The 25,654-nt window shown below is 38.4% G+C and overlaps 2 long non-coding RNA genes across 2 annotated transcripts in view; both read left to right on the forward strand.

Annotated features, from left to right (window-relative positions):
• Positions 1-16: 16 nt before the first annotated feature.
• On the forward strand, positions 17-1,915 carry LOC149042845 (uncharacterized). The gene is made up of 2 exons (XR_016188350.1): positions 17-127; positions 1,516-1,915. It is a non-coding gene; the product is annotated as an uncharacterized LOC149042845 (long non-coding RNA).
• Positions 1,916-22,161: 20,246 nt separating this feature from the next.
• The window catches only part of LOC149042846 (uncharacterized), a 4,103-nt gene continuing 610 nt past the window's right edge, over positions 22,162-25,654 (forward strand). The window contains exons 1-2 of the long non-coding RNA XR_016188351.1: positions 22,162-22,234; positions 25,553-25,654. The exon at positions 25,553-25,654 is cut by the window's right edge and continues 1 nt beyond it. This is a non-coding gene — a long non-coding RNA (uncharacterized LOC149042846). The remainder of the gene's footprint in view (positions 22,235-25,552) is intronic.

Below are 25,654 nucleotides of genomic sequence, written 5' to 3' on the forward strand. Positions count from 1 at the left end.
ACTGACCTTAAATGATGATGAAAGCATTATTGAACAAAATAATTATGCTGTCTTGATATTGATCCAGGTTATCTCTATCCACTCATTTTCCAGTGTACGGTGAGATATCAAGGTAGAAGCAAATAAGGTATGGAGGATTTCCTCTTGATATTTTAGTCTTCGATGGGCTGAAGTCAAACCTATACTAAAACTTTCTTACCTTTAATGATCCACTGGTTTCGTAGAGACCACCTTTGATTACATTTAATGCTAAAGTAATTTGAGAGGTGGCATGGAATATTTTCTGAAATAGCTACTTTTAATTTCAACTGAATGCTATAAAGGCGTTGAGAAGGATGGGAAAAGCAGTATTCAGAACTCTTCCAAAGCAAGATACTGGAATCATTTTTTAACATTGTTTTCATAGTCCCATCAATCACACAAATCCCTGCCTATGGCAGCTCCCTTTCTTTTCCCTTTTTAAGCATAATGCAATACGAGGCGATTTCAAATGCAGTCAACTGTTTCTCGAATTAAGCATTATTTGAATGCCTAAAGCTGAGCTTTTGTAAAACCCACCCAATCCATTCGACTCGGTCGGAAGAAGGGACACCATTTTTACCGCTTCACGAAGTTCCTCAGTCCCAGAGGGTTTCACCAAGCATTATGAAATAACCATCCGTCAGGGCTGTCAGCACTTCGACTACAATATAGTACAACTTATGTCCTCGCTTTCATGAATTTGAATCATTAAAATAAAACCTTGTCTTTGTTCGGCTAAAGAACAGTATTTTTTTCACTAAAACGGCTATGATTACCAAGAAACGTGAGAAGAGTAAATGTGACCTTTACATACTAGATGAAAAACATACACAAAACTGAAGAGAAGGCATGTTGTTAAGTTAAAACTTTATTTCTTCACATAAGGTTACCTTTTAGAGCCATATTTCCGACAGTCATTACATGTCAGTTGCTGAAGTCGCGGCTATGTTAGGCGTTAACCACTTGTGGCTGCTCTCCTACGCTTATGTCGTGTTCTCCCAACCTCCCGCGCGTTTACATCAGGCTATGTAAACACGGAAACCATTTTACATTTCTTCATTAGTTTCACAAAACTTTCTTCCAGTTCCATCCTTAAAGCTGACTATCCCGTTGAAACTCTTGATTTACTCCCATATATTTTCTTTTTCAAGTAATATTTTGGATTTCCTATACTGAAATTTTATGCAGCCAAGGACAACTTCTCGAAATCGGTTTCACGTAAGAAATTAATCACGATTAGATGATAACGTATGTTATAACAAGGGCATAGCCGGGCGGGGGTGGGGGGTAAGGGTTATGCTTTGGAGTTCTCAGGTACCCTTGTACCCGTAAGCCCGGCTCGCAAGGGCAAAAGGGGCGGACGCGAAGTTAGTGGTGGAAAAGGAACAGTGTTTCTAATAAATAAATCATGTACACCTTTGAATGAGTTCGGATGGCAGGAAAGTTTTAGATTATTAACTTTGACATCATTATTAACTTTGACATCATATAAAGTGGTGAGTACCATTGAACCCAGATGGTCCACGAAGACCCTGAACACCAGGTATTCCAGACGGTCCTACAGGACCCTGAGTACCATTATATCCCGGAGGTCCGGGAAGTCCGGCAGCTCCAGCAGGTCCAGCAGGTCCAGCAGGTCCCGCAAGTCCAATGTCACCCTTTGTACTATTATATCCTGGAGGTCCGATAGATCCAGCAAGTCCGGCGGGTCCAATGTCACCATTAGTACCATTGACTCCAGGTGGTCCTCTGACGCTCGTGCTGCCTGTAGCATTTTTTTCACCTACTCAATAAAAAACAACAACAACAACAACAACAGAAAAAAAACTTAGACATCGTAAGAAACTCTTAGTCTCTTAAGAATCTCTATTAATAAAAGAGGTTTAAGTCTGCACTTGGGTTGAGTTTGAAATGCTTAAGATAAAGTTTGGTTTTTTTCTAAATATTTTTTTAAACTTTTGTGTTAAGAAAAAAATATTTTCGCTTGCAAAAATATTGTTTTGGACCCGACCCAGACTTTTTTTGTACCTTTGCACCTCTCTTTTTAATTTATATATATATATATATATATATATAATATTACATATAGTATTACTATTACATCACTATGGAGTGTCAATAATAAGGTTTTAACAATTAGGCGAGCGTCTACAACTTAAATGGTTTTTATTTCCCCTAAGGTAAATACACCATCAAGTGAAACTTGTGTGAAATTACAAAGTCTGGCCATCTAAGTTTTCCAGAAATTCGAAAAGAAAATTCAATAAATCTTTTGAAATTAACAGTACAATTGCTAAACTGAGAGTAGTTTGGCATAATTGAAGTCATCACTAGTATTATACCACCGGCGACAGAACTTTCACAGGCGTTATTAACATACGTTGTTATTGTTCGAACAAGCACTATTCTGGCGGCTGAGCCATCTTTTACCAAATCTTTTTTAGTTTTTATGCTTTGTGCATTTTCAATGGCGCAAAAAATACTTTGATTTCTTTCACGAACGCGGCAAGAAAGCGCCGCGAACATAGCAATTGCCTCTCGATTTTATTGGCTGCTTTTAACGCACTATCGTATGTGATTCTCACCTTGCATTTGTTTATTTCAGGGTGCTAAAACACATGAACCGACAAAGTGATAATATTTAAATTCTAAGCATCTTCTTGATTAGCTTTCGCTTGAGTAAAAATTGACTACCGTTGTACTCGAGAAAAAGGAGGGGAGATCCCTGATAAGGTGGGTTGTGACTTCACTAGAAGGACATGAGATATCTTAGAACACAGAAGGGAATGAGGTAGCTTGTATCTCAAGTTAAATCGACCGGACCGCTCTTACGAAGTCTTAAATACGTAAAAGTTTTTATCGATGATCAAAGGAAACATCACTGACTCGGTTTTTTTTCCTCGGTGAATCATTGTTGGTTTCAGGAGATGACAACCACTAGTCTATTTTTAAGAGGCATTACAATAATAATCCGAGAGCTTTTGTACTTATTCATAATAAATGTATTTTACAGCTGTGTCCAATCAGAAGATGTCTGTCTATTAACAGAACTTTGAGTAATGTGTGGGCTGTTCTACGCAGAGACATATCATATGTCATCATATTATGTCAGTCACCAGATTATGCAATAACTTAGAAAAACTGACAAAGTAGATGTTATGGGACCAAAGCTGTGTGGCACAGAATGCTGTACTGATCACTGATTAGTTTTGTCACGACCAACTAATTCAATTTTCATCAAGGAAAATGATCTTTCCCTTGACTCCAAAGTTTTTACCTAAACTACAGTGAACACCTTTCACAGTCCTTAGGAAACAGATTGAACTAGATGCACTAACATATATAAAACAATGGCTCACTCATTTACATTTAGGTCATATATATTAGTACTGATCTTGCAAACTTTAACTCATCTATGACCCCCAAAAATGCATGAAATTGACCACACTTTGTTTTCATTTTTTTACCTCAACATGTATTTATAGCAATAAGGCCCTACATTATCTTATATTAAAGTGTATTAAAATAAGAATTTCAGAAAAATTAGAATAAACTTGTTATCATATTTGAGGAAAAAAAGATTTTTCATCAAAATGTCAGCAATTATTATGAATAATTATTATGAAGTAATATGAAATTGATCCTCCAGATGTCAGCCACATTCCTGAAAATTTGAAAGGAGAAAAGTAAATTCTAAATCTTTTCACAAAATTTTCATGTTTTCCAATGTCAGTCAAACCCTTACTGGGAAGAAATATTTTTTGAAAAAATGGGGGTGTGTCAGCATGGGGGCAGGTTTGAAGTGTTACTAAGTAAATAAATATGCCCTCCACTACCCTTGATAATCAATGGGAGGTCTCTTTGGCAAAACTAGCATCAAAACACAAAGTTAAAATGAATGCTGCAAAGTGGCTTTTATGACATTCTTCACTTCTTTTTTTTTTTCTTTTTTTGCATCTTCTATTATTTTGTTTTTTTGTCTCTTCTTTGGTATTTCCTTTGAGTAACAAAACATCTAAAACCATTGACAGTGATTAAAATCAAGCAATGGGAAATATGGTTTGCAAAACAATAAGCTATGACACTCTTCGGTATGACACAATGCAAAGCAATTTCAATCATTTCTAGCATGCACTTCCAGACACTATGGCAAAACCAAACTTTTAAATATCCCCTTTTCATTTTATGATACACTGCAAAGCATATGTTGTTCCCAGAGAAAGCTGAAATACTCCTAAACTCACTTTGGGTTTGGTTAGGAAATATGAGGAGCAGTGGGCTTAGTATTCACAGATGATAAATCATTCTCAGGGAATTCACAAAACTGTCTCACAATGTCCCTGGGGAAATGAACCGAAGTATAATTTCAGGCCTGAATATAGCACTCTCATCAGAAAAATAAACCTGATGCTCTTTGAAAATATGAGACTACTAACTGCTGGCAAAACAGAACTGGGGGCAGCAGAAGCAGATTGAAGAAATTTGGGGGTCAACACCAACACATTGAAACAAAAATGTATCTCAAATGAAGTCAATATATCAAGTTCAACACATATACACTGATTTACTGTAAAGCCCTCTAGAAATGGTACAGATAGACAATGATAGTAACTAACTATGGTGCACATTTGAACTCAAACTATAATCAACTAGTTTTTCAGTCTGTGGTCTTGCCAAACATAGGCTCAAACTGAAATGGAAAATCATAAGAGGGGTAAAATAGTTGTCAAAATTTTATAGGTTGTCTCAAAGTTCATTTTCAACATCTCCTTAACCCTTTAACTCCCATGAGTGACCAAGAGAGAATTTCTCCTTACAATATCAATGCAATATCAACCAGATAAGTGATGAGAATAGCGAAAAATATAAATTAGGGAATAATTTGTTGATCCAATACTAAATTATCTGAACTAACATTATAAGAATTGTATGGTTGACAGTGAGGAGAATGACAAATTTGATCTGGGAGTTAAAGGGTTAAAGGCTTCTGTCTTCTGCTTGCAACTTCTTGACTTCATATCCACTCCTTCCTGCTTCATTTGTGGTGATCAAGCAACTCTTTAGAAGAGTCGTTCTACATTAATGTTCTCTAAAACTGTGGTGATAAGCACTCTTCTTGGCTGATATTTTGCTTACAATTTCACACACTAAGATACTAGGTATCAGCCGGCAGTAAAATCCCATTGTATGATTTCAACAGCTATAATCAATTAGTATATAACACACATTCAGTGAATGGTTTTTTTTTTCATGTGCTGATTGGCTAGTTCAGAATTCAATGGCAAGTACCATTCACCTCCGAACAGATGATGAGAAAAAATTGAACAACAAGAATTGAATTCCCACCATTTTCGGTATATTGAAAGAAATAAACTAAGTTTATGGTACTTGTGTGATATACTATATATACTGAAACAAATTAATCACCTCAGTGTCGATGAAAATGATGGATATTTACCCCCATGAATACAGAGGGTAAGTTTCTAAAGATACTGTGGTGCTGCGTCGGTGGGAGAGTATAGCAGGTAATTTAGAGATAACAACTGAGTTGAAAACGTAATTGGCCACCGTAAAGAGTAAAAAAAGCTGACGTTTCGAGCGTTAGTCCTTCGTCAATCGCTCTGACGATGGGATAACACTCGAAACGTCAGCTTTTTAACTCTTTGCGGTGGCCAATTTACGTTTTCAACTCAGTTGTTGACACTAAATTACCTGATATTTACCTCCACTTCGGTGAACAATTGTTAACTATCATGAGATGTTTGAACGCAAACATGACGGCAAATGATTATTTCAACTATCATCAACTATCGTGACCGTTTGAACAGGGCTTAAAAATTCTGAGTTATTTTTGAGGATAAGCATTAAAAGATTGTACTTGTTATTCTGAATTTATACCCGATGAAAACGTTTCACTCACCTCCTCAATTATAGCATCATCTCCTTCGCTAAGAATACCAATGTGACAATGGTTTGTTCCGCTCCTAAATTCAAGTTGACTAAAACAAAACACACGTACAAACTAACCAGTAATCGCTAACAATCAAAATATGCATTTCTATATGGCAACAAAACAACCAATCGTATTACGCGTCACATGGTTTGAGTCGCATAGTTGAATCACATCCATTGGCGTAAATTATGGGGCTCTTTGGTCTCAGATACTTGTTACAAATTTTTGATCAAAACTCAGGAACTGCACGCGAATGCGAAATAGGCTACTGGAGGTGAACGACTATGCTTTTCAAAACTATATGTTCGATGGCTCTCGATTTCTCGATCTCAATTTCTAGCCCCCGATCTAGTCTGCGTCCTTCACCACTGTCTATTCCATCTATGGAGTTTCCAATGATAAATTTAACCTGTAAATCATCATCAACGGGGATAAAATAAGATCGACTCACATCGACGCCGATTGAACTTGAAATATTAGCTGTGTAGTGCATATTTAACTACCAAATTGGCTTTAATTTTCAACATCTTATACTCCAAATTTGGAAAGAATCGGAAGTAACGCAATTTTTCATAAGCGTCATTGACCAAGCGTGAGGTCAAGGTGGCGAGATATTGGGTCAGTTCTTTTTTGTGTTTTATTTCCATAAAAACGGAAAAAAGAGAACGACACTAATATCCAGCCACCTCGACCGAAAAGCTTGGTCAATATCGGATTTATTATAGAGCAAAAACATCGCCGCTTTATTACGAATCAAGACTTGTTTATTTCGAGAGACGGGAAAGGAGGCCAGCTGTTTTTGCGCGGAATCACAGCGGGCAGTCCCGAGCCCATCTTGCCTGCTCAGGTGCCAATCAGAACAGAAGTTATTTCAAATTTGGGTTATTTTCCCTAGGGCAATTACCAAAATAAAGGGAAAATTCCCTCTATCTGAACCAATCAACCTTTAGTAATTTGCTCTCTATGTTAAAAAATAACAGAATCAACGCGCGCAACATTATTTGAGAATGGTAGGCTGTTTTCAGCCGAGGTAACCATTAGGGTGGTGCTTTGTTTTAGGGTACCGTTCGCACTTGCCTTATTGGGAACATTTTCTCTTTAATTTTCCTATCATGTTTGGATTCTTTAACGATATGTCTGTTTTGCTCCAAAAAAGTGTTTGAGAAAAAAGGAAGAAAAAAAGAAAAAAAAGAGAACTGATGCAGGTCACAGGGCTCTTTAACGTCCCTGTTACAAAAGGCTATTAGTAAAGCGGCACCAATTGTTAAACACAACAAATATACCCCAAAAATTTCATCCGCGTTCGACAATAATCGACCTTAAAAATGCTCAGCGATGGCAGGGTCAGGGCTCTTATAGCACATCTAGAGCCTTTCCATTACCCTCCGAGTCTCAAGTAATCTGTAATCAGACTTTTTGAAACTCTAGGACGCATACGTGGGCTCTGAATCGTAAGGACCTCAACATGTAGACCTGGTGTGGGTAGTAAAAGTGTGCATGCAGAGTCAATGGAGTATGCGCTTATCTCAACATTGTTTAGCAATTATTTATTACCTATACGTCCGAATAATTGCTTAAAACTATCATTTTATTTTGTGGCTTCATCACAAGCAGCTCGCTAAATCTCATCGATGCTTTTTTGTGCCTTTGAGGTGCAAGAGCAAATATACATAACACAAGGCTAGCTTAAACATCAAGGACAAATTGAATATCCATGTTGGCTCACCATGCACTAAGCTAGGGGTAATCATAATGATTAAATCTCCATTTGTTTGCAGCAGTTTTCTTAAAAAACGTTTTCTTTTCCCTTCTTTCTCTTTTAAAAGAGCGATTTCATTCACGTCCAATTCTGAGTTATTAACCCATTAACTCTAAAGGGTGACTGGCTTCTAATTTCTCATTTCAGTATCAACCTTGAATTGAATGTATAGGTAATGAGAAAAATGAAAATAATAACCAATTTGAAAAGCTCATGATTGTTAAACAAATTCTCCTTGTCCTTACCACAGTAAATGTAGAGAGATCAGTGTGGAGAATATGAGTACCAACCTAAGGGTGTAAATGGTTAATGATCGAGCTAAGTGCAAATCAATGCTATGTTTCATCTATTTGAGCGAACTGAAAAATTCCAACATCTGTGGCATCATGCTGTAGTTCAGTGATTGGATTCTGTCATATTGGTTCTATCATTCGTCTGTCTGCAATTGCTTGATTGGTGAGATTATCACGCCATGCACCTTGCTGTGACATACCTGTTAGATAAAATACCCTTTCCAGGAGTTCTCAGTATTGCTTTCAATAAACCTCACAGAATATTCACTTAGATACCTAACAGCAAGAGCTCTTACATTCAAATAAAATCTAGGAGCGCTAAATAATTAGTTAGAGAAAGCTCGAAAAAAAATGTTTATCATCACTGGCTCGCGGGGAGGAAGGAAAGGATGTGAAGGATGGGAAGGATGGGAATCCTTGTTACAAGGATCTAGTTCTCATCTATAAGTCACGGTGCACAAGATTAAGTAAGAGAACTCTCAAATTGAAATCATGTCATATATTGAACACAACTTTATTAATATCTCAAAATAGGCCAAGATACATAATTCCCAAAATCTATCAAGAAATTCTTCAAAAAAATGTTTATAAATCTCTTTTAACTCTAAAAATCTAAAAAATCTTTTTCTTCAAAAATCCCGACCATCTCAGCAATGATTTTCAAAATAATCACAACATTTTGCATAAAATGTGAGATATTGTGGTGCAATTTCTCAGAAACACCTTTAAAACATTCGCACAAGGTGTGAAAATTTCGCATCTCCTATAGGAGGCGAAGCCACCTAAGTTATTGCAGTTCTTACTGTGACACTACAGAAGATTAAAACACCAAAAAGGAATCATCCGTTAAGCCACAGAGATATAGTTGAGATGATTATGAAATTAATATTCCTCCATGTGAACTGGAATCTTTTATTCGGGAAAATGAATGAACTTAAGTCATCAGTGACCTCATGGATAAGCTTCCTGATCTCCATTTCCGTGAAACACGTCTTAAAGAGGAGTGGATTTTTCTATACTGCATCACTGCAACAGCTAGGCTCAGTCTCTTAGGAAAATCAGGATTGGTTTGATGACAACGTGTGGAAATAAACGAACTCTTAGAGCAGAAACATAAGCACTTTCTTATGTCAGTCAGCGCAACATCAGTATCGAAATGAAAGTCTTTATTGCCTGCAATAGTAAACTCAAGAGCATCTCAGAAAAATGCAAGACACCTGGCTCCAGGCGCAGACGCCATTCCTGCGTAAATATGAAAGGCAGGTAATAAAATAGTCACCCAAAATCTGTGTGAAATGTTCTCATCTTTTTGGAGCAAAGATGTTCTACCTCAAGACTTCAATGAGGCTATCATTGTCCCGACAACCACAAGGGAACACCGTTACTGTCGTCAGTTTTAGGCAAATTCCTTGCTAGAGTCATGCCTAATCGACTCATCAAACATTTGCAACAAGGTCTCCTGCCCGAGAGTCCGTGCAGCTTTCGAACGAGCAGCAGCGGAACAGTACATGTGATATTTACAGCTCGTCACTTTATGAGAAAATCCAGGAGTAACACTAGGACCTCTGTACCACCTTTGTTGACCTGACCAAGGCGTTAGACACGGTCAGTCGTGATGATCTATAGAAAGTCATCTCAAAGCTAGATGCACCTCTATTATCATCACCATGATTGGAAAGTTTCTTAATGAAATGATGGAACTTGTAAAATAGTGAGGTGTGGAAATATTTCCCGGTCCACAATGGCTTGAAACACGTATGTGTTCTCGCCCAACCTTCTTCTCATTGATGCTCTCTATAATGCTCCCAGGTGCATTCTCACAAGGTGATGAAGGCGTAGAAACTCGTTATAGAACTGATCACATGCTTCACAATCGTAGACGACTTAAGGAAACACTTGAGGTCAGTCTTACCACCATCCGTGATCTAAATTTTGCAAATGATTGTGCACTGGATAGTGACTGTGAAGAACAGATGCATCATGGCATGAACTCTTTGGGCACAACCTGTGAGAACTTTTGATTCACCGTACGTACCCACCAGCTCTAAGAAGCAATACAACTAACCTTACAGTCATTTAATTGGCACAAAACTTCACGCAATTGACTAGTTCACCTATCTTTAAATTGCAGACCGCTGTCCATCAGCTCAGCGTACGGTAGACTTCGCCTGACTGTATAGGGACGCAGGTAAATCTCAACAGGTAGAAAACTCAAAGTCTATAAAGCTGGACAGTTTACAGCAGGTAAGCAGCCAAATTTAATCACATCCACGCAACAAGCCTCCGAAATGGTTCATTGGTTCAACTAAATAGTCGAACCAGCGAAACAGTTGAACTGTACAAATTGCACAACCTATCTTACTTAGTTAAAGTAGTTCAAGTGATCAAACTAGCTTCAATTGTTCAACTGCACAAACTGCACAATCTAGCTGAATTGGTTCAGGTAGTTAAAACAGTTAAACTAGCTCAATTGGTTTACCCGGTTAAATAGTCAAACTAGCGAAAACAGTTAAACTGACAAATTGCACAATCCAGCTTAACTGGTTGAAATAGTTAAAATGCTCAAACCAGCTTAAATGGTTAAACTGAAAAAAATGCATAAGCATCTTATAAGGTTCAACCTCACAAACTCCACGATCTACCATAATTGGTTAAAGTAGTTAAAATAACCAAACTAACTTAACTGGTTGAATAACTAATTGGTTGAAGTAGTGCAAATGATCAAACTAGCTTAAATTGTTCAACTGCATAACCTGCACAAACTGCACGATCCAGCAGAATTGGTTTTGCCTAGAAAGTAGTTATGTCATTTCTGCGACCTTATTCGAATGCGGACAGTCAAGTAGATATTTCAGTGTACCGCTGGTTATTTTGCAGTCACGGTAAGATATCAAGTTTTTGAGGGCACATGGTCTGTTTTGAGTTTAAGTTTTAGTTTCTGCTAAGATTGTCGAACAAGATTACATTTGTTATTAGCGGGACGAGACACAAATAACTTGTACTATTCGATCGTTTTTGTTTAGCTTTCTTATCCTTTGCGACTCGGTTATTTTGCTTTATTCAGCGGATTTATGCATTTGATTTCAGTGAATCGTTGTTCATGTAATAAAAAGAGTTTACAGTTCAGCGCAATTGGCTCAACTGGTTAAATAATCAAACTAGCGAAGACCGTTAAACTGAAAACAATTGAAAAATATATCGCAGTTGTTTAACGTAGTTCAAATGGTCAAACTTGCTAAATGGTTTAACTTGAAAAAATGTACAATTAGCTTAAATGGTTCAACTGCACAAGCTGCACAATCTAGATTCAAATACCTAAAACAGTCAAACTAACGAAAACAGTTAAATCGCACAAATTTCACATTCTATCTTAATTGGCTAAAGTAGTTCAAAGGGGGCTTTACGATTTTCTGTTTTGCAGTTTTGGCTACGTTTTAGATCGGTTTTTCGGTTTTTATGCCAAAAAAACTTCGTTTTTTCGGTTTGGTGGTCATTGCGGTTTGCGGATTTTCCGTTATTTAGCATTTGGTTTTCGGTTTTCGCAAAAAATACTAACTGGTTTTCGGCGTTGATATCCGATGCAGTTTTCGGTTTTTCCAATTAGACCTATTATGGTTCCGGTTTCTCTTCGATCTGAGCGGCAACTACGCGCCTCTACTAATCTCGAATAGCCGCTAAACGCAAATTTTATCGAGAGGAATGAGTGACAAAACAATTGAAATATCGCAGGGATCCCTAGTTAGCCTACGTGTAGCCGTACCCTCCCCCTCCCCTGTGGTGGGGGGGGGGGGAAGAAGGGAGGGTACGGCTACGCGTCTGCACGTAGGGCACGGCTAAGCACGGATCATTTCCAAAGTTTATTTATCAACGCCACCTCGAAGTTGGAGACCAAGTTACAATGGAATCTCCAAACTTTCAGGTCTTAGTTCGCGAATGGAAATGTTAGATCAGGGATTTTTGATGAAACTTTCCATAGCTATAGCTTTTTGCGACTGCAAAATTGCAATCCTATCGAGGGCTTTTGTGCGAATTTCCTTAATTTAATTAGGCTCCATTACCAGCTGCTGAGTCCGCAGAGACCACGCTCGAGGTCCTCGAGAGCGCAGCTGTTAATTAAAGCAGATACTAGAAGATACGAATGCCAAGTGCATGGTATTCATGGATCCTGTCATGAAATTAGTGTAGTTTACTCTGCACGCTACACTTGTCATCACTGTATCGAAACGATCAGGGTTTTAATAACTGGGATGTGAAAGTGTATCGATTTTGACAGTTTTGCATGCCGTTTTCGGTTTTGATCGAGTTTTTTTTCGGTTTTTCGGTTTTGGATGATTTTTTCTACGATTTTAAGGTTTCTAATGGGCCCCAATACCCTCCTCAGTTCAAATGGTCAAACTAGCTCAAATGGTTCAACCGGAGAAAATGCATAACTAGCTTAAATGGTTCAATTGCACCAACTGCACGATCTTGCTTGATCGGTATAACTAGTTAAAATAGTCAAACCAGCGGAAAGAGGTAAACGGTATCGGAACAATTCGTCCCTCAAACAGTTCGCCCCCAATTTTTAGACAATTCACCCCCAATGTGAAAACACCGAGTCAGTCAACCGAATCGTTCGTGTCCATCGTACATGAAACAAAGCTATCTACGGTCGAATTTATAAGTATAATAAGGGCGAACGCGTTCTCGCGCGTCTAAAACCGAAGAACTGAACACGTATCACCATCTTACGCTCACGCGATTGACGATCAGTAAATTATTTTGGTTTCGGTTGACTCGAGTAGTCGAGTTTTCTTTTTCTTTCAAGAAATGATTGCCTTGTGACAAAAGCTATATTTTCTACAATAATTTGGGTGTTTTCACATTGGGGGTAAATTGTATTGAAATTGGGGGCTAATTGTCCGGGGCGAATTGTCTGACATTCGAGGTGAACTGCACAAATTGCACAATGTATCTTAATTGGCTGAAGTGGTTCAAAATGGTCAAACTAGCGAAAATGACAAAATGCGTAACTAGCTGAAATGGTTTAACCAGCCAAAATTCATAACTAGCTGAATCAGTTCAACTGCGGAAACTGCTTAAGTCACCTCAAATGATTCAGCTGGTTACATAGTCAAACTGGCGAGGATAGTTTAACTTCAAAAATTGCACAATCTATCTAAAATGGTCTGACTACCTTAAGTGCTTCAACTGGACAAAATGCATAACTGGCTTAATAGGATCTACTGCACAAACTGCACAATCTAGCCTATTTGTTCCAACTGGACATAGTTTGATGCTACTCTAGTTTGCAGATTTAATGAATGTAACCGAAAAAGTTACAATTCATAGACCCAAAGTTTCGACACTCCTGTCTAGTGCCTTCATCAGGGGTGATCTAAACGCTGCAACAAGAGGTCCTATTATATGATCACTAATTAGCGGCCTTTTTATTCGGACGAGGTGTAAATAGGCGTCAGGTAGCAAGCCGTCGTCGTCACGATTTTAAGGAGCGTGAGCGGATTCAATATGCCAAGCCTCCAAACAAAGGCGCTGGTGGTAACGCCGATTAGTGGTGATAATTTTAGAATTATCCCACCCAATTGTATGGTTAGTTAGGCATGTATGCTCCGATAAAGCTGAATTTTCCTTTTTGCAAAGGAAAACCGGTGCTCTTGGTGCTCTTTTAACCGTGTACCAAACTGACGTTTGGTCTGTCCGATGTATTCGTTGACACAGTCATTGCAAGGAATAGAATAAATGGCGTCGGTTCGTTGTTCTTTCGTGACAGGATCCTTAGGTTTGGCGAAAATATGCCCCAAAGTCTGAAAAGGTTTTTGAGCAACTTTAACGTTGTGGCTATTCAAAATTCTCTTGATGGGTTCCGTAACACCCTGTCTATAAGGAATAAAAGCAAAACCATTCGCTGGTTCCCTTGCATCAAGAGCGTTACTATTTGTAACTGATTTTTGGCAGTTACGGGGAAAAGTTTTTGTATAGCCATTTGCCCTTAGGACATTGGAAACATATTTCCTCTCCTCAGCCTTCGAATCGAGTGAAGATGGTAGACAGTCAGCCCTCCTAAGTAAAGTTTTGGCTACAGACTTTTTATGGCAAACAGGGTGGTGAGAATCGAAAGCGAGGTATTTGTCGGTGTGGGTAGGTTTACAGTAAACACTTGTCTCTAAATTACCCTGAACACATATAAATCAAGAAAGGGAAAATATCTATCCTTTTCACGCTCAAGGGTGAATGGGATCGACGGCTCTACTGAATTCAAATGCGATAAGAGGCGCTCCGCTTCATCTCCGGATATCGCAGAAATAACATCATCGACATATCATTTCCAGAAAAAGGGTTTAACCGGTGAAGTAGCTAAGGCCTTTTGTTCCACGTCTTCCATTACCATGTTAGCAATGACAGCAGAGACGGGCGAACCCATCGCTGTACCAAAAACTTGTTGATAGTAGGCGCCGTTATATGTAAATTGCGTGGTTTTGAGGCAAAAAGACAGCAGATGACTAATATCCTCCACAGGCAAGGAAGTTCTTTGTCCCAGGGAAGCATCTTCTCTGAGTCATTCCTCCGCAACCTTAATGGCAAGATCAACTGGGATTTTGGTGAAGAGCGAAACAACGTCTGAAGACACTAATTCTTCACAAGCGTTAAGAGTTTTATCTCTTATGAAATCCGCGAATTCGCAGGGATTTTTGACAGTGTAATCAGTATTCCCAACAACAGGCGACAAAATTCTCGCAAGATAACCAAAAATTGCATAAGTCGGAGAATTAACAAAAGAGACAATGGGTCTCAAAGGAATTCCCGGTTTATGAATTTTAGATAAGCCATGAAAACGTGGACATAAGCCGTCACTACTGTATAACATTTTTTACGTAGAGTCACTAGTTATACCAGCTTTTTTCAAATCAAGCAACATTTTGTTTAACTTTCTTTGAGTTTTACTGGTAGGATCAGAGTTAAAGACAGCATACGTACTCTTGTCATTAAGCAGAGACAAAGCTTTGTCGTGATATTGCTGTTTGTCCATAACCACAACACAATTACCCTTGTCCTCGATTACGAGCCTGTCCGGATCCTTTTTGAGAGCTATAAGCGCATTGAAAACATCCTTTTGAATGTTTTTGGGAGGAGGTTTAGCACGTCTGAGTATGCTAATTACTTCTGCTCTTACCAAATACCTACGATCGTCGTTGAGTTGAGAGATACTCTCCTCAACAGCGGCGACAATATCGGCAGTCGGTATTTTGCGAGGAGCGATAGCAAACTTCAGACCCTTCTCTAAACCACTCCGTTCCAGCGCGGATAACTCCTCGGAGGAAAGGTTCAAGACTCATTTATCTCTCAGAGATGAGCCTGAATTAACAGGAGACCTCTTACTGAGCAAGTGACGGAGTTTTCTGTCGTGTTTCTCTCTCTGTTTGGTAAACGTCTGCAGTTCTTTCGAACTTCTTTTCGAACTTTCTTTAATTTAACTCTAACTGCTTAAATGGTCAAACTTGCGAAAACAGTTAAACTGTATAAAATTCATAACTAGCTTAACCAGTTCAACTGCAGAAACTGTCAAAGTTGTCTCAAATGATTTAACTGGTTACATAGTCAAACTAGCGAGGACATTTAACTTCAAAAATTGCACAAGCTACCTGAATTTGTTGAAGTAGTTCAAATGGTCAAACTAGCTTAAACTGTTCAACTGGACAAACTCCATAACTAGCTTAAAAGGTTCAATTGCACAATCTAGCTTAATAGGCTCAACTGGGTGAATAGTCAAACTAGCGTAGGCAGTTAAACTGCACAAATTGCACAACCTATCTTTTTTGTTTGAAGTAGTCCAAATGGTCTAACTAGCTTAAGTGCTTCAACTGCACAAACTGCACAATCTAGCTTAATTGGTCCAACTGGTTAAATATTCAAACTTACAAAAGCATTTAAACTGCACAAATTGCACAATCTATCTTATTTGGTTGAAGTAGTTTAAATGGTTTAACTAGCTCAAATGGTTCAACCGGAAAAAATGCATAATACATTTGGTTCAACTTAAATTGAATGCAGATGGTTCAATTGCACAAACTGCACAAGTCCCATTCTCCAAAAATAGCTCCTCTGTTGTTGGCTGACACTGGAAAGAGATCTGTGGGTGGACAGAGAAAGCCTTTTTACAAAGAACTGAAAGTATTCATCAAAAACCTGGGCGAAGATCCCGAGAACTGGGTAGGATAGGCTCACCTTTGGCTGTTCATGTGATTCACATGCGACAGACACTCTCGTGCACCGATTGGTCTCCACAGCTACCCTCAGACACAAATGCGTACTCAACGGCATCAAGGGAAAAACCAAAAACTACATGGCTGAATTTTATTATGTGCAAATATATCTCGAAAGGCAAGGCTTTCTTTAGTTGCCTCAAACCATTGACTTGTCTTGGTGCCAAGACTTGGCGGAGGCGGCACTAAAGAAACAACAGCTGCAGATGGAGAAGGAGGTAAGAGAGGCAGAGGGCAAGTTGAATCTGAGAAAAAAACATGACGAAAAATTCGAGGAACAACCGAATACCGCAAGAATGCAGCAACAGCAGCTACGACAACTAGAACGTATGAACATGGTTTTGCTGCAGCGGCAAAGCCAGGCGCTTATGTTCTTGTTACAAATCTTGCTAGCAAATAAAATTGTTCCGCAAATTTATTTGAAACTTGGACTTTCTGGTTCAGATGCCTTGCGTATTTCTGTACATGTGATAGACAACAGGAAGAGAATATCAGCTGTCTGAAGAGAATATCAATAGTTTGTATATTTTGTATGAGTTATGCGATCATTTGATATAATCTTTTAATTTTAAAAGTTGTTTATAATTTTAAAGTTTAGTACTTTTAAAATGCCTTTACACGGTAATGATCGTTTAAAGGAGATTAATTTATTTGAAAGTAAACTGAAGACTGATTGAAAATTATTCGGAAAATTGATTTATTATGGACCATGCTTGAAATTTTTGAAAGTACTCATGGACAGTTGCGGGAAAGAACTGGAAAAACTTAGATGTAATTGCACCACATAAACATGCCCAAGAATTATGAAGAGCACATAAAATACACACTTTTCCCACAGCGCTTGAGCATAACTTTGAATTCCTCTTGAAGTCCAAGAATTTAAAATACTTTACGACATCACCGAAGATCCATTCAATTTAAAATCTCACTTCACTCATTGACTTGTTCCAAGCTTTTGGAAGGTCTGTCAGTAACGCCGTGAAATGGACTCTGAAAGTGAAGTCGGAGAGGATACGCTGGATAGCCATGAATGCATAAGGTGCCTCCTCCTGAAGCTGGTTCAACACTTTGGATCGAGCCAACATTACGCTGTCGTGCCTTTTACCCTCCACCGGGCCATAGAGGGTAGCAATAAGGCCGTTGGGTGTAGCAATGGACTTAAATTTCATTGAATGTACTTTCGTAGGGCCGTTGTACATCATCCGCTCCTACGGCTGATCCAATCCAACAGCAAACGTATCCAGTCAGTGTAAATGGAATCCATCACAGCATGCAAAATCATTCAAAGTTGAGGCTCAGGTATCGCGAATCGTGGTATCAATTCCACTTACCTGCTCGGGCAGGCAAACCGCCTGAGAAATGTGTAGAGTGCCTGAGTTGTGTCCATGTTGACGTCGTTATAGCAAACAATCAGGCCTGGAGGGTTCAATACTTCAGTAAGTTGTTGCATTTTTTAATCTGTCATCATGTCCAGATTGAAGCGTTCGTGGCTCCAATATAGAATAAAAGGATTTTTGGGAGAACTTAACGTTATATAGAAACAAGTACTCTATATCATCGATCAAATTACGGGCATAAGCCATGAGAATAGTGTCTCTTACTTTTGGCATGGTAGATATTAGCAAGGACGAAATCGGCGAGACACTCAGTAAACTTTCAAAGGTTCACAATTGCTGGAATAAGAAACTCACGGTTTCCAAGATCTTTTCGTAATGTAAAATTTTGGCAGGAACGCCGACGGCAACTGACGGCCTCGACGTTGAGTCCCTTTACGTCGCCGTCGCCATAAGGTCTCGGGTGACTGTTTCGAGGTACGCGGAAGTTAAGCGTTAAGTGGACTATGTCAGAGGATCGCCTGATTTCCCAAGGTATTACTTTACGGAAGAAGGGCTAGGACTTTTAAAATAAATTATTTGTTTCTTATATCACTATCATGCCTTGCCAACCGGAGCTAGACAGCAGGCGCTTGACCCATTTTGTGTCGCAAAAAGCAACTGGGACTACCCGGTAAGTTAGCTCGTTGGACGTTGGAGGGGAAGAAAAATATCTGTATAAATTCTATGCATGCTCAGCACTCTTGTAGTTTAAGCAATTTATACGACAGGATCCAACGAGCTTTAGATATAGTGACCTTCCAAGGGTACTTGTTCGTTTTTGGTCTTCAGAGAAAGGTGATAAAGTGGACGTGGCCTCAATTGGCATGTCAGTAGTTTGACACCATAAGAAGCATTGATGAGCTGGAGTCCAGAATTATTTCGTTAAAAAGGAAGCAGCAAATAGCTGTTCACTGGATTACTGACGTCAAGGCGAGCAACCAAGCAAGGTTCAGGCAAGATGCTAACTGAAGGAACGAGCAGATCCACGACAGATCAGACGAACAACAAGCAATGTGAAAATGATAAAAAAAGTTTAATTCACTCTTAAATCATTCTTTGGGGAGACAAGTACATAAGTATATAGGAGTTTACCAAACTATGGTTTTGAAAAAGGTAACGCTTTCATATCAAATGGGTGTTGTTCTGTGTAATGGAAAAAAACTTCGCACCTGAACCAATCCTTAGAATGGCTTGAGAAAACTCTGGGAGAATCTTTAAAGTTGGTCGTTGGACATAATAACAAGCCGGTATTATTAACGCGGTCGCAATGATAAAAAAACTGAATTTTTATTGGTGCCTGAGAGAATGCGGTCATGTTTTTGGGGAGCTCGCCATATGGCACTAGGTAGAACCGGGGTCTAGAACGCCGGTGAAAAAGGTGGGGGGGGGGGGGGGAAGTAGGGGACACAACATCCAATTTATGTTCTGTATCTTAAGCTGCTGTACTAATTTATCTTTTCGAACCGCCGTAAGTAGCAGACGACTTTTGCGCTCCGTCATCATTCGTATTATTACTTCGCTTAAGGCCAGATAGGCTTGATTTCCGCCGCTCTATAGCTGGCCCAGTCTGTGATCCTCCCCGATGAGATACCGCACTTTGCTTGACGCGTTCACCTAGTTTCCAAAGTAACAAATCACATTTATTTTGTCTTGTTTTCCTTAGTAGTTTGTCCTTTCGGTAAATGTGCTCACGTTGTGGCTGGGTCATCCAATAATGTTCTGCCATTAAAATATATTCAATGGAGAAGAAACTAATTGAAACGGTAAGTTAACTGCTAAAGATAAGAAAGACCACAGGGTATAGACTTATTTCTTTTTATAGACCCCATTGCTCCGGTCTTGGAGCATTGACAAATTAAGCAGACCAAAGGTGATAGCAATGAACGACCAAAGGACTACTCCTTGTCTGCGACATGGCGATGAATTCGTCATTTAACCTACTTAGAATTTCATTCAGGTCCAATTTCAGCTTGTGAATCGTAATGTTTGTCTGAATATTTCTTGTGAATGGGTGATCAAAATGTAGGGATCAATTTGTTTTGTCACTCGGTATGAGTACGCAAGGAATTGTGTTTTTCACTAAACCACTCTTTGTAGGAAGTAACAAAACTGCGGTGGTCAAAGGCTGCTTATACTGTCATTAACTAGGTCAGTGGAATGAGTCAACTATGTCTGGCGGGTAGCAGAAGGGTTGTGAGCTGTTAACTTTTTGACGTCAGTGTATCAGAAAAACAAAACCTAATTAAGGGGACCAACGGAATGGCGAGAGAACCTATTAAAGATAAGAAACATTAAACGGCATAAACTTATTTTTTGTATGGTCCTCATTTCTCCGGTCCTGGGGCAATGGGCAATTAAGGGGACCAAAGTGATCGAAATTTTTCAACGGAAACGAAAGATGAAAAGACTATTTTTTTTGTCCAAAGAATCGACTGAAAAATGTTTTTTTCTTGACGTACGTTATCTACACTTTTAAGTGTTGTGAGAAATCCAGATGATTTGCATTTTTTTGACTGATCTGTTAATGACGTATCAGCCCAACTTCTAGTAGGATAAGCATAGCAAAGTTCTTTGAGACCTCCGTTAAATCAGGAGGTTCTAGGGTGGCTTCTTTGCTCTGCATTGCCCTGCCGTGTAATCTTTGGTGAACATCGGACTGAATTTAAAGATAAGGAAGATTAAAGGGTATAAACTTATTCTTTTGTATAGTTCCCACTGCTCCGGTCCTATGGCAATGAACAGTTAAGGGGACCTAAAGTGATTGAAATTTATCATTGCATAAGAACATTGAAAAATGTTTTTGGCGACGTGCGTTATCTCCACCTCTAAGTGTTTTGGGAAATTCCGATTTTTTCTGCATTTTACTATTGATTTGTCGAAGACCCATTAGCTCAATACTAGTGTGATGAACATCGCAAGTTCCTCGAGAATTAAGTTAAATCAGGCGCTTCTAGGGTATAAGCGTAGTCGAAATGTAATTACTTTAAAGGTAAGATATAGGTCAGTAAGCTTATTTGTTGCCCTGCCGCATAGTCTTTGGTGAAAATTGGAATAAATTTAAAGATATATAAGATTATAGTGTATAAACTTATTTATTTGTATAGTCCCCGTTACTCCGGTCCTGGCGCAATGAACAACTAAGGGACTCAGGGTAATCGAAACTTTCAAAGAATAAAAAAGAGTGACAATGTTTTTTCGTGACGCACACTATCTCTACTTTTAAGTGTTTTGGCAAATCCTGATTGTTTTGCATTTTCCTACTGATTTGTTGATGGCGCATCAGCCAAATTATCATGATCAATTTATGTGATGAAAGGAAAGCCCCAAAGGATTTTTTGAAAAGAAAAATTGAACTTAGTCTAAGGAAATTAATCTCTTTGCTCGTTTTGAACAAATAACTAAGAAATTCAGGTGAAATTTCAAAGGGAAAGCGGCTTTCTTTTTTGCTTGCGACTGTCCCCATAATTTTTACTGCAAGATAACGATATGTCTGCACATATGGCATGAGCATTTTTGCGATAGAAAAGACGAGAAACTTAATGAAAACAACTTATTTTCCTTTGGTAAGATATCTCTTGAAAGGGCTATATTGGGTGAAATAATCATCAAAATGCACGGATGTGTTTTCTCGTCATTTTTAGGGTCCCCACATGGTGGATTATGACTTAGGTAAAATTTCTAGTGCAAATGTAATTGTCATTTTCAAAATTTTGACCGAATAATGGGCTTGTTAGGTGGAGCTTTGCTAAGGAGAACGATATCATTTCGATGGAATCCTGACGCACAAAGAAAGCAACGGATTCAACAGGAAATAAAAATTGGCGGTAAATTATTAAATACACACGCAAAAAAATAAAAACAGTACAGACTGGCCCAAAAAAACAAATGCTCAAGACGGCGTAAGTTAACATGCTACGTTGATGGAATATATGTATGAATTTAGGAGATAAGATCTTGCTAGAAGCGGGTGCTCATCAAATACACGGGGTAAAGTTATTGTGAAAATATAGCGCCATAGTTAAAAAGTCCACATGTGCTCCGCAAACGAAATTTCCCGCACAATTCTGTAACAGAAGTACGATGGTTAAAGGCTGCTTTTTCTCCTATAAACTAAGTCGGTGCAATGAGTCAACGTTTACTGGCGGTAAGCAGGAGGGATGAAGCTGTTAACATTTTGACGTTAGTGTTATGTATCGAAACAACAAAACCTAATTAAGGGGAACCTGTTAAAGATAAGAAACATTAAACGGCACAAATTTATTTTTTGTGTAGTCCCCATTTCTCTGGTCCTGGGGCAATGAGCAATTTAGGGGACCAAAGGTGATCGAAATGCGTCCACGGGTAAGAAAGATGAAAGGCTATTTTTTTTTGTCTAAAGAATCGAGTGAAAAAGGTTTTTTCGTGACGTGCGTTATCTCTACTTTTTGTGACAAATCCAAATTTTTTGCATTTTTACTGATCTGTTAATTTGTTTATTTGTATAGTCCCCATTTCTCTGGTTCTGAGGCAATGAACAATTAAGAGGACCTAAGGTGATCGAAATTTGTCAATGGATAAGAAACTATTTTAAGGTAAGCTATAAGTTGCTATGTTCTTTAACTTTTATTTTTCTGTTCTACATTGTCCCTAGCGAATAATCTTTGGTGAACAACGGAGCAAATTTTAACTTGGTCCCCACATTGTCCCAAGACAATATTTTAGTCGTGCAGTGTAACTGATTGCTGTGATTATCATGATCAATTTATGTCATGAAATGAAAACACCAAGCCTTTTCCACGGGAAGAATTGAACCTAGTTTGAGGGAATTTAATTAGATGGTCGTTTCGAATTGAACGGTTGACTAAGAAATTAGGGTAAAATTGCGAAGAGAAAGCGGCTTTCTTTTTTTCCCGCGACGGTCCCCATAATTTTTCACTACATGATAACAATATGTCTGCACATGAGGCATGAGCAGTTTGGTGATAGGACAGAAACTTAATAAGAACAACTTAATGTTTCTTTGGGTCAGATATTTATTGGAAGAGGCTATGTCGGGTGAAATGATAAACAAAATGCTCGGTGGGCAAAGGCTGCTTATGCTGTCTACTAAGTCAGTGCAATGAGTAAACGTTTACTGGCGGGTAGCAGAGGGATACAAGTTGTTAACGTTTTGACTTCAGTGTAATGTATCGAAAAACAAAAACCCTAATTAAGGGGACCCACGGAGTGGTGAGTGAATCTGTTCAAGAAAGGAAACATTAGACGGCATAAATTTATTTTTTTTGTAGTTCCCATTGCTCCGGTCTTGGGGCAACGAACAATTTAGGGGACCAAAGGTGATCGAAAATTGTCAAAGGATAAGAAAGATGAAAAGACTATTTTTTTTACCATGTTGGTTTTTAGCTGAAAATCTACTTCAAATTCGAGGGATTTGTTTAAAAAAAAAAAAACCGAATTTTTTTTCTTGTGCGGGAATGGCCATATTATTTAGTATGAGTTCATAACATGTTTGCGTGGTCTTTAGTTGCTAATATTCTCTGTGCTGCAATATGACCCTCAAGATAATTTTTTGCGATGATAGCGATTTAAGGTGCCCACATGGTCTGTACACAAAATCGTTTGTCATGCTGTTACTGGTTGTTCGTTGTTGTTATTGTCATGATGAAATTATAGGATAAATTTGAAGCTATCGAATTCTTTTTTTTTTTAAATAATGAACTTAATTTAACAGAATTTGCCGTACAGAAAGTTACTTAGTCGGTCGAGTAAGAAATTTGGGTAAAATTGAGAAGAAAAGACGGATTTATCTATTTGAGAAGGTCCCCGTTCTTAATCACCGATCACTCGGCAAAAAGTGTAAATACGATGATCACAATGTTTACCAAATATAAATTTAAGGGTTAAAGGAGAGCGAGAGCATTTCGATGGAATCGTGTGGTGGAAAGTGACCGAGAAATTTGACAGGGAATAAATTGGCGGGAAATCAATGAGAGGCCAAAAATTGATCTGTACAAATCGGCCCAAGGACGCAAAATTTCTCAAGACGGCGTAAGTAAAACGTTCCTTTGATGTGATTTATTTGTGAATTAAGGTAATGAAGCCTTGCTGGAAAACGGGCGCCAATCGGGGTAATCTTTTTGTGGATATAGCGCCATAGTAATTCACAGAGTCCCCTCATAATCTAAAAATAAAATTACCCGCGTTATCTTATCACCTTTTACTATGATTATGAATTTATGCGATGAAGTGCAGCTTTGTAGAACACTAAAGTTTATTTTAAAAAGCTGTCTGTTGTGTTCGCGTGAAAAAAGGGCTCAAACAACTAGCCATCTTTTAGGAAAAGCAAAGGAACGGTAAACTCATTGGACCAATGTTTGCTACTTTTTTTTTTTTAATTGGAAAAATTTACAAAATGTACGTGAATAGGGCGTTTGTTGTCTTTTTCCCAGCCCGCGAGAAAGAAACGTCTGCTGCTATTTGCTAAGGGAAGGTCAGAATCATGCGGATCACAGTAGAGATTTTGTCACTACCGGGAAAGATTCATGAAAATGTTGCAACATTTTCATATATGATTTTAAAGTTGGTGTAAGCCCGTTTTTGGAGATTTTTGGAGGAAAAGGGCGGCCTTTTCAGATTTAAGAAATCAAAAGAATGCGTCCTTCGGAATACTCCACAGCTTAAAAAATGGTGTAAATTTATTGATCTTAAAAATTTTGTGGTTATGTATTTTTTATCAGTTTATTAATTTATTTGGTAGCAGTCCTTTACAACAAAGAATGCCCGAGGGAGGTACATCGGTTAGCCTCATGCTGGCTATAGCTACAACCCTGTTTTGTCAGACTCTCAGATCCCCAACTGAAGGCAATTCAATGTACTTTACAGCTACCCCGCATATAGGTGACATGGAACTGCAACAAAACTCCTTCTTCCTCTTAGTCCAAGATCATTAGACTACAATCCCTTTCAGACTCTATTTTATGCTGAACTTCCTCGTACATCTTATTGTGTCCAGGGAAAAACTGTTCAACTAAAATCGTAGCCAAAGGTAATATGTGCGACACAGATAGAGCAAACAAAAGAGAACAATACCAAAAAGACAATATTATTAGAATGGTTTAGACGAAGAGGGTCAGCTTTAGAAAATTGGAACGCTTTGGAAATTACTAATAGACCATGGAAAGGCAATTACATTACTTTTCTTACGAGCTTAAAAAATAGGCAGTCTAACCTTGCATGTGGCCACTGATATAGAATGACTTTCAACTAGGGGTTGTATCATGATGCTAAAAGGTAGTGTTGCAGAAAATTTCCATTCACATGTAAAACAGTAAACTGCCGTAACCCACGTATCTATGAGTACCCTATTTGTGGAGAGAAAGATGATTCGCGAATATAGTGATTGACTGACATTCAGGCAATAACTAAATGGTAACAAATAATCATAATAAAGATAATAATAATGGTAAATTTATAGGGGCTAGCTCGAGAACCTAACTGTTCTATCTCTAACCCTTTAACTCCCAGAAGTGATCAACATGAAATTTCTCCCGATAATGTCCTTATATTATCTTGCAAACAGCTAATGAGAATATTCAAACTTATCAGGTAGAAGTTGTTGTCCTGATCTAACACCAAATTCTCACAACTTATTTGCAAGGATATGTGTAGCAGCTAGAAGGGAGAATTACCAATCAGATCTTGGGAGTTAAGGGGTTAAGGCTAAAAGTGATGAACTCATTTACAGCTACTCACTCATTTCGATAATATATGTGGCTTTGCCTCCCACAGGAGGAAGTAGCCACAAAAAGGGAAGCAAAATGATCAACGGATTTGGTATAATTTTGTTTTAAGGGTGAGGTGTGTTCTAACAGAGAAGTTTTCAAAGGGTGATCTCCCTCTTCAATATAAAGGGGAACTTGTCTCAGAGGATGAAGGTTATCAAAGAGAAGATTTGCATGTGGAAGAACTAAGAAGCTTTCTCTTCTTTTTTAAGAATGGATTCAAGTGTTTAC

The sequence above is a fragment of the Pocillopora damicornis genome, chromosome 7 (assembly GCF_964200805.1).
Source record: "Pocillopora damicornis chromosome 7, jaPocDami1.2, whole genome shotgun sequence".
Classification (NCBI taxonomy): domain Eukaryota; kingdom Metazoa; phylum Cnidaria; class Anthozoa; order Scleractinia; family Pocilloporidae; genus Pocillopora; species Pocillopora damicornis.